Below are 10,132 nucleotides of genomic sequence, written 5' to 3'. Positions count from 1 at the left end.
CCACGCGCACCCAACTAGCCCCGACTTCTCACTTCAGCTCAGCTATCTGACATGAGGTCCAGACAGTAGAACAGAGGACGTACGGGAAAGACCGGGGCAGGGACCCTGGGTGTGATCTTCCCTCCCCGGACCTCTAGAAATCCCCATTCTGACTCGAAAGTTTCTCACGCTACTCTTCGTCTTTTCATCCCTTCTAAGCTTGGCTTTTTGCTACCCTCAAATGGACGCCGAGGTCGTACTCACCCCAACAGCTCAGCGCCCCCTCTCCAGCGCCGCCATAAGCAGCACGGCCCGGTACGTAGGAATAAATCTCGCTTCTCTCGCGAGAGTTGCGGGCTCCGAGCGCGTGCACTGAAAGGGAGGGTGGCGGTGTGCTCCTTATACGCTTGCGCACACGGACTGAGTGACGCCCACCCGTGCACGGAGCCTCACCACGACCAAGATGGTGGCGAAGTTCTCCTGGATTCCCTTCCCTACAAGGCCTGCGGAAGCAAGAGCGGTGTTTACAGACTCACTGGACGCAAGGGGCGGGGTTGAGAATGACTCCGGGGAGTTACGGTCTGTCTGACTATTCTTTGAGCCACAGGAGCCAGTCGGGACGTGAATAGGAACCTTTGGAAGAGGACACGTCTAGGCATGCCATATAAAGATTTCTCTCTCTCCTGCCATAATCTACCAGTCCCCAAATCAGTTTTTCCTCATTGACAGTGCAAATTATTTTCTCTTGTCGACTAAATTGGATTAGAATTTTTATTTTAAAAGGTCAGGTAAACAACAACAAAAAACCTCCCTCAGATAACATTTCTAGTTATGTGAAGAAATGCCTATTTGTAGTGTATCAAGTAAACAAAGAGGCTGAAACAGTAACTAAAAGATTAAAATCAAAGCAAATGAGTGATTCTGCCAACAGGGGAGGATCATTCTCCCCTATCTAGAGATAGCACCCACGCTCCTGGTGAGTGGGGTGCATTTCACAAATTCTATGGCTTCCTCACTTGACAGTACTGGATAAACAATGAGTCCATCACTCTGCTGAGAACTTTCCCAACCCCTTGATTCTGCCAACAAACATGTACTCAGCATTTCAGATCTATCATTGCTGGAGATAGTCATTACCAATTTTTCCCTGTGGCATCCAAGTAATTCCAACTCAAAGCCACCCTATCCAGGGTTTCCAAAACTGTAAATCTTTAGGGGGAGCAGACAGCCTTGTTTTCCTCCCACAGAGCAACTGATGGATTTTAAGCTGCTGACTGCGGTTGCGCCCCACGCAGAGTTACGGCAACGCTCACTGCCAGCTAATGTGTTTGGACTCCTAGCAACCCTATAGCACCCCACCTCCCCCCAAAAAATGCCCCTTTGGGTTTCTGAGACCTCAAATCTTTTCACGGAGCAGCTGTTGACTTTCAACTGCTGACCTAGTAATCACATTCATGTCTTAGCTAACCTGAATATGCAGCTCAATTCATAACCTACTATACCACCAGAGCCCCTAGGAATTATAGTAATAAATAGAAAAGGTATATGATCCTGCCTTTGAGGAACTTCCAGTCCAGCATCAATTAAATTAAAAACAAATCAAAAAACCCCTAGTATTTCAGAAATACAAGGGTAGCTCATCATAAAATAAGCCATATATGTATACATTATATAAATAGAGTGAAAACAAGACATAAAGAAATTATCTCCATTGACATGGAAAAGCAAAATCCAACACTCTCATGAAAATAAACAGCTAGAAAATTAAGAATAGAAGGTATTTTTCTCAAAGTAATAAGAGGTATTTATAGAAAACCCACAGCTGACATCACATTCAATGGCTAGGAACAAGACAAGGGTGCTGCTTTCACCACTGCTGATTATTATTGTACTGGAAGCTTTAACTGGAAAATTAGCTAAGGAGAAGAAATAAAAGGCATCCAAATTGGAAAGGAAGAAGTAAAATTATCCCTATTCACAGATTATGTGATCCTATGTTTGGAACAACCTAAAGAATTCACAAGAAAATGCTAGATCAGGTACATGAATTCAGCAAAGTTGCAGGATATAACACAAAAATCATTTCTATACAATAACAATGAAAAAATATGACAAGAAAATTAACACAGCAATCCCCTAGACTACAAGTACAAAGCTCGCTGCTATCAGGTCTTCCTTCTGATTCATAGGGCCCTAGAGGAGAGAGCAGGACTTCCCCTGTGAGTTTGTGAGACTGTCATTCTACAGGAGGAGAAAGCCTCATCTTTCTCCGGTGGAGTGGCTGGTTAGCAGCCCAACAAGTAACCTACTACACCACCAGGGCTCCTATTCCATATAAAGTACTATGTAAAATAATAAAACATCTAGGAAAAATATAACCTAGGAAGTAGAAGACTTGTGTAGTGAAAATTGTAAGGCATTGCTAAGCAATGAAAGAAGACCTTAATAAATGGAAAGGCATGTTCATGGATTGGAAGATTCAATATTGTTAATATGTTAATTTTATCCAAAGTTATATAAAGATTCAAAGCAACCTCTCAGAAAATTCCAGCTGTCTTTTTTTCCTGTAAGTGGTTAAGCTAGTCCTCAAATCTACAAATAGACAAAATAATCCCCCAAACCAATAGCCAAGTTGGAGGATATATAAACCTACCAAATTTCAAAAGTTATTATAAAGTTATAGCAATCAAAACAATATAGACAAATTGAGAATTCAGAAGCAAGCCAATACATTTATAACCTATTGATTTTTTGACAAGGGTACCAAGTTCATTCAATGGGAAAAGAACAGACTTGAGCAAATGGTGCTGGGACAACTGGGTCTCCACATGCAGAAGAATAAAGTTGGAACTCTACTTCACACCATATACACAAGGAACTCAAAATGGACCAATGTCCTAAATATAAAGATCAAAACCACAGAGCTCTTAGAAGAAATCTTAGGGGTAAATCTTCATGACACTTGATTTGGCAGCAAATACAGGCAGCACCAAAAGCACAGGCAACAGCAGCAACAAAGTAGATACATTGAATTTCATCAAAGTAAAACACCACTTTCATTAAAGAGCATTATTAGGAAGTAAGATGGCAAAATATGGAATGGGAGAAAGTACTTCATATATCTGGTAAGTTTTAATTTTTAAAAAATAGGCTAAAGACTTGAGTAGACATTTCTACAAAGGTAATATACAAAGAAAATATGCAACATAGGACATGTGAACCAAGACTGGGCTTTCTATTCCCGTTACCATTACAGTCTTGGAAGTTCCCAGCAGGCCACTTTGAGTCAGCATTGACCTGATGGCAGTGAGTTTTCAGGTTGTTGCTGTTTTTTTTAAACATCATTAGGCGTTAAACCCAACCCAACCCATTGCCATTGAGTTACTTCTGAGTCACAGGTCCTCTACAGGACAAATATCACTACCCCATTGGGCTTCTGAGACTGTAAGTCTCAGAGAAGTAGACGTCACATCTTTCTCCCATTGGAATACCTGGTGGGTGTGAACATCCAACCTTTCCGTTGTCAGCTGAGCTCTTAACTAGACCCTAAATGAGCTCAACTCAAAGGCAATCTCAACTACCATCTAGTTGATTTCAACTCACTGTGACCACATAGAGCCTGGTAGAACTGTCCCTGTGGGTTTCTGAGACTGTAACTATTTATGGGGGTAGAAATTGTCCTCTTTTTCCTGCAGAGAAACCTACTATGCTGCAAGGGCTGCCTAAATGAACTAGTCCTTGCATAATTATCTAACTCCTGGCTCGCTATGATTCAGCTCCATTGCCATGTGAGTTTCTACTAGTTTGGTGTTAGTACTCAGGACCCTTGTATTTACTATTGCCTTTACCTGGAATAGTGGGTTGTGCACTGCAAGGTCAGCTGTTCAAAACCACCAGCTGCTCCATGGGAGAAAGATGAAGCTTTCTACGTCTATAAATAGTTACAGTTTGGAAATCCACAAGGGCAGCTCAACCCTGCTTTATAAGATATCTCTATGAGTAGGAATTGACTTGACAGCAGTGTTTGTTTTTTGGTTTGATTTTACCTAGAATGCTTTTTCCCTAAACCATCAACTGTCTGACTCACCATTCAGATTTTAGCTTCACAAAGATCATTCCTAAAGTAAAAATACCCATTATCACCACCAGTCTCCACAACATTAGTTCATTTTATTGTCTTTATACTATGCATTGCTATCTAAAATCATCATACTTATGGATTTGTTTATTGCTTTTCTCTGTTAATTATAGTTTCGATTCTCTGTTCAGTTCATCATTGTAAACCCTAAACCTAGGATAGTAACTGACATACATAGAAGGCACTTAAATGTTTATTGAATTAATGGATTATACTTATTGATTCTGAGACAATGGCAATTGTAGGATACATTGTTATTTATGTACCACCATGAAGGAAAATATGCTGCCATTTTCACTATAATATTTTTATTAGTTAGAATTACTATCTTGTATTTACTAAAAAGAAGGAGCCCTGGTGGGATAAATATTGGGCTGCTAATCAGAAGATAGGCAGCTCAAACCCACCCGTCACTTCATGGGAGAAGATAATGGTGTCAGCTCCCATAAAGATTTAAAGTCTTGGAAATTCTAGGGAGCCCCTGTATTTACTTTGTCCTCTATGGTCAATGGGCCTGGTGATGCAGTGGCTTATGAATTGGGCTGCTAACCACAAAGTCAGCAGTTCAAAACTACAGCTTCTCTGTGGAAGAAAGATGAGGCTTTCTACTCCCATAAAGAGTTATAATCTTAGAAACCCACAGGGGCAGTTCTACCCTGTCTTAGAGGGTTGCCATGAGTTAAAATCAAATGGAAGGCGGTAAGGTATGGTCACCGTAAGTAGGAATTTACTCAGTGGCCGGTGGGATTTACTAAAACAGCTCTTCTAAACTTACTTAGGCTTAGATTTTTATCATATATCATTCTTTTTTTTTTATTGTCTTTTTTTTTAAACATTTTATTAGGGGCTCATACAACTGTTATCGCAATCCATACACACATCAATTGTGTAAAGCGCATTTGTACATCGTTTCTCAAAACATTTTCTCTCCATTTAAACCCCCGACATTAGGTCCTCATTTTTCCCCTCCCTCCCCGCTCCCCTATCATATATCATTCTTGTGTGTCCATAAAGGAAATAGGAGACAAAATAAATTTGTTAAGATAATCCTAAACTTCCTTACAAAATTCAACTCTTTTGAACGTATTTCTTTTTGGTAATAAAATTGACTATATTTTTAAATTTTATTCAAGAAGCAGCATTTAAAAAAAAAATCACTTTTAGACTAGCTAAAATCCCTTTGGATTTCTTTTCCAAAGTATTCCCCTTCAATAAACTTGCTCTTTCTGTTCAAACTTTTTTTTTTTTTTAATCATCAGTCAATCAATAGCCCAGCAGAGTATCTATTTGTATTCACTCACTCTCTCATTCAACACTATCTCTCTCACTGACTCATTGCCACCAAGTTGATTCAGATGCATAGCAACCCTGTAGGACAGGTTAGAATTGCCCCTGGGGGTTTCCAAGACTGTAACTCTACTGGAATAGAAAGCCTCGTCTTTCTCCTGTGGAGTGGCTGGTGGTTTCCAACTAATGTCCTGGAGGCTAGAAGCCCAACTTGTAACCACCACGCCATCAGGGCCTCTAACAATGTATAAATATAATAAACTCATACACATCATTAAAAATGAGAAAGAAAATGGGGGAAGATTTGAATGTATATAGATATATAAGACAACTGTAAAGGCAAATAAGCAGATAAATGAATTTTTGCTCAGCCTTATTAATGAGAACATATATTTTACAGATAAGTAATTACAGAAGCATTGCAAACGTAGTTCAGAAATTTCCCATAACTCTTCAGCCAACTTCCTGTTATATTGTTAGCTTACATAACCATAGAACAATTTCAGAACTAGGAAATTAGTCTTGACACAATACTATTAACTGAACTACAAATCTTATTTGAATCCAAATTTTGCCTTTAATGTTCAGGATCAAATCGAGTCTCCTACACTGTATTTAGTTTTGTTGTTGTCCTCTCTCTCTCTCTTTTGTGACATTTCCTCAATTTTTCCTTTTCTCTCATGGTCTTGATACTTTAAAACAATATTAGTCAGCTATTTTATAAACATCCTTCAATTCTGTTTTGTCTGATGTCTTTTAATTCGATTGAGGTTTCCATTATTTGGAAGAGTATTGCCTCCTTCTTGTATTATTTAGGGAGTATCTGCTATTGAAATGTATGCTACCCTTGATCTATGTGTATCTGCTTGCATTCTCCATTGTAATATTACTACTTTTCCCTTTGTAAGTAAACATGTGGGAGGAAATACTTTGGAACGATGTACATATCCATATTTCTGCTAAAACTTGAGTCCTCTAACTTTTGCTTTCATTGGTGGTTCTCGGTAGATCTTTTTTTGGCTCATAGACATCCAGATGCAACCCCTCCCCCCTCCCCCCTTCACTCACCACACACACAGAATTAACCTTGGGTTACTAAGAACAACGGTGATGCAGCATTTTCTAAAAGTGCTTCACTGTTTTTGCCAGCATTTTTTCCAAAGTTGTAGAAAGATGACATCCAAGATCCCCACCTACTGTATAGATGATGAGCATCTAATCCTTTCCTTTGATTATGTGTGAGGCCTATGGATATGAGTGGATACCACTATCACAATTATGTTATAATCTATAGTATACTTGACACTTTGAAACAATATTGGTGAGTTATTTTGTAAACAGCCTTCAGTTGGGTTTTGTGTTTATGTAACAATGTGTCTGCTCATAGTGAAATATGTCTGCTAGAAATGAGGAAGGTGCTATTATTGTTACCACTGATGAGTGCTGTACCACAGAACTAAACACAGCTCAGTCCTGCAACAGCCTCACCATTGTTTTGTTTGCATGAGGAAGATGGATAATTGTAAATTAGGAAGTCATATAATCACAGGGGCTTTAAAAATACACAAATTTATTATATTTATGTATATCCCTAAATAATGTTATAGCTAAACAATAGAATATTTTACATTAAAAATGAATGACAGCTGCATACAATAAAATAGATGAATCTGAGATACAATGTTGAGTAAAACAATCAGGTCTGTGCAGATTACGTACAATATGATCCCATTTTAATACATTTCAAAAAGATGTAAAGCTAAAAAGTATGTCATTTAGGGATACACACATATTTTAGGCCTTTTTACATATGTGATTTATGTGATTTTACATATGTGATTTACATATGTGGTTTGAAGGCACCAGGAGTGGGAAGGAGCTCAAATAGATAAGAGGACGTGTTGGTAACGTTCTAATTCTTAAATCAGGTGATGAGTTATTCAAACTCAAACTCTGCCATCGCGAACCTTTCCGGACAGAGTAGAAATGCTCCCGTGCGTTTCTCGGTGGGAGCGGAAAACCTTCTTTTCTCCTGGGGTTGGGCTGTTTCAGACCACTGACGTTGTCATTAGCAGCCCAACAGTAACCACTAAGTCACCGGAGCTGGCATGGTAATTTATTTGGATATCACACTATCAATTTATATACATTGAAGGGCAACTAGGTAGCTCTCAGGATCTCAAACAGCTGGAGAACCAGATTTAGAGACTACCCAGCCTCTAAAATCAGAGTTTCTTCAGTGAAACGTCCACTGTCTGGCACAGCCACTGCAGCCACACTGCTGACTGCACTAACACTGGATGCGGTCACTTGAACCGTTTCTGCTGCTTCTCTGTGGACCTGGACCTAGCAGCTGGTGCTGTGGATCCCCTCCTTCACCCAAAGCAGTCTCCATGGCTCCCCCGTCTTCTAGCAGAGGTGCATTCCGTTCCAGACCTGAAGGATGGCTAACAACCATAATTCTGGGATTCCCACCAATTTCCACCTGACCAATAAACATGTCTCTTTGAGAATTTTGAGTTTTATTCCACATTCCCTGTCTTTCCCTACCCTCTCACCGTCCAATCTCTTCCCAAGACCTTCTAATATGATCCATCACATTCATAAATATATTTGTAGCAAAAGCAAACACACATATACAAATATCCTCTGGCAAACTTGTATTTGTGGGAATACTGTACTCCCACTCTCCCTCTCCCTCCTGCTCAGCCTGTGTGTCTGTCCAAGCATATACTAGTAGAGCACCACTGTTGCAGGACTGTGTATCTAACAGTATTTGCCTCTGCTGCCTTTAACTCTTGCCAACCTCCCAGTGTCTTCCACTGCTTCCATCATGTTTCCTAACCTCTGTATTGTGTGTGCTCTCTAGTTGGTGAATTCCCTTCCCTCTCTTCCTTCTTCCTCTAAGAATGTTTCTTTTACTGTGGTCTCATACAATATTTGTCCTTTGGAGTTTGACCCGTTTACTTAGCATAATGCCCTCTGGGTTCATCCATGTTGTGAGTTTCATCATTACTCTTTCACGATGAGTGGTGTTCCCATATGTGTATGTACCAATGTTTATTTATTCATTCTTCCGTGGATGGGCATTTAGATTGCTTTCAATATGTTTGCTGTTGTGGACGGTGCTGCAGTGAACAGGAGTACGCATATATTCATATCATGGCTCTTAGTTCTCTTGGGTAGATGCCAAGTAGAAGGATTGCTGGGGCATAAAGAATTTCTATTCCCAACTTTCCACATGGATCGCACCTTTGTACAGTGCCACCAGCAGTGTATGAGCCTTCCGTGTGGGGGACCAGCCTCCACAACAATGGGTCCTTAGGGGCAGTTGTGTAATTGAAAGGGAAAATTAAAGAGACATTAGACAAAGCATGCAAGGGCTCATCTCTTCCAGGGACACCAGAACCAGCGTGTCAGTGAATGTATTGTCTCACAGGCGTGCAAGCCACGTCCTACACATATGTAACAGGACGGGGATGTGCTAGGAGCATACACACGACAGGAAGGCACATACACAAGATGGGTGGGTTCTAGAGTTAAGATGGCAGCCTAACCTTGGTCGCCCCGGAGCTGGCTTGACTTTAGGTGTCCTTGAGCTCTTCTCCAGGGAGCAGTCTATAGTCCTTATCAAAAGGGAGTGGGCTGTACTTAGGGTGGGATGGACAACAGGATCTGATCACTCTCTGTGGCGTCTAGACCGCCTCTGGGCATACTAGAGAGAAGCCATGTGCTTAATAGAAACATCTTTACATTGGCTTTATTAGGGGTGGGGGAAATTGTCAGGAATCACTTTAGTTAGGAGAATATGACTGGGATTCATCTCCAACTCACGAAAGTAAAGGCCTTCCTCCACCACAGTCTGCTTCCCAGACTCACTCTACTCTTCCTGGTTCTCAGTTTCCCACAGTTCAGTCTCTGTACCCATGCCAAACTTTTTGTGTGTTAAGAAAACATTTTACTATGAATACTAGGGTGAGGTGATTTCCTTGTTTTGTTAGACGTCACTCAATCAACTAATGTTTGCAAGCATTTTTTTCATGTTTATTGACTGCCCGAATGTCTTCTGTGGTGAAGTATCTATGTTCTCTGCCCGTATTTAATTGGAACCTTCTTGTGTCGAGGGAGCCCTGGTAGTGATGTTGGGTCATTACTGGACTGCTGTCCCTAGGTAGGTGGTTCAAACCTACCAGCAGTTCCATGGAAGAATGATGAGGCTTTCTGTTCCTGTGAAGATGTATAAAGCCTGTGGAGTTACTAACCATTATAAATTAGAATTAACTTGATGGCAGTGGTTTTTGGTTTTCCCTTTTTGATGTGTTGATATTTTCTATAGAGCTTAGCGATTAGTCCCTTGACTAATTTCCCCCAGTCTACAGGTTTTCTTTTGATGAAATCTTTTGGAGCACATGTCTAATGTTAAGGAGGTGTTGGTTATTTAGTTTGTCTTCTGCTGTTTTATGTTTTCAGTTTTGTTTGATAGTGTATTTGTGCTATGCATTAGGGCCTCCAAATGTGTCTCTATTTTTCATTAATTATTTTTTTGATTCTAGAGTTTACATTGAGGTCTTTCATACATCTTGAGATCATTATTTTTTTCATTTTTTCTTTTTTTTGAGACAGAGAGAGAATGAGTAAGTGATTGAGTGAGTGAGGCAGTGAGTGAGTGAGACAGTGAGACAGTGAGAGTGAGTGAGTGAGGCAGTGAGAGTGAGTGAGTGAGTGAGG

General features: G+C 40.2%; 1 protein-coding gene across 4 annotated transcripts in view; it reads right to left on the bottom strand.

The window, feature by feature from the left end:
* The window catches only part of CSDE1 (cold shock domain containing E1), a 48,235-nt gene extending 47,892 nt beyond the window's left edge, over nt 1–343 (bottom strand). For 3 of the 4 annotated variants that reach the window (XM_004699148.3, XM_004699149.3, XM_045291776.1), the window contains exon 1: nt 244–342. The gene's annotated coding sequence lies outside the window, so the exon portion shown is untranslated. Of the gene's footprint in view, nt 1–243 lie in introns of all 4 variants that reach the window. The other variant, XM_004699147.2, reaches the window with a different exon arrangement.
* Between the last annotated feature and the right edge of the window lie 9,789 nt (nt 344–10,132).

The sequence above is a fragment of the Echinops telfairi genome, unplaced genomic scaffold (genome assembly GCF_000313985.2).
Source record: "Echinops telfairi isolate 266 unplaced genomic scaffold, ASM31398v2 ScPeMD7_443;HRSCAF=831, whole genome shotgun sequence".
Taxonomy (NCBI): Eukaryota; Metazoa; Chordata; class Mammalia; order Afrosoricida; family Tenrecidae; genus Echinops; species Echinops telfairi.
This window is presented reverse-complemented; position numbering and strand designations above follow the sequence as displayed.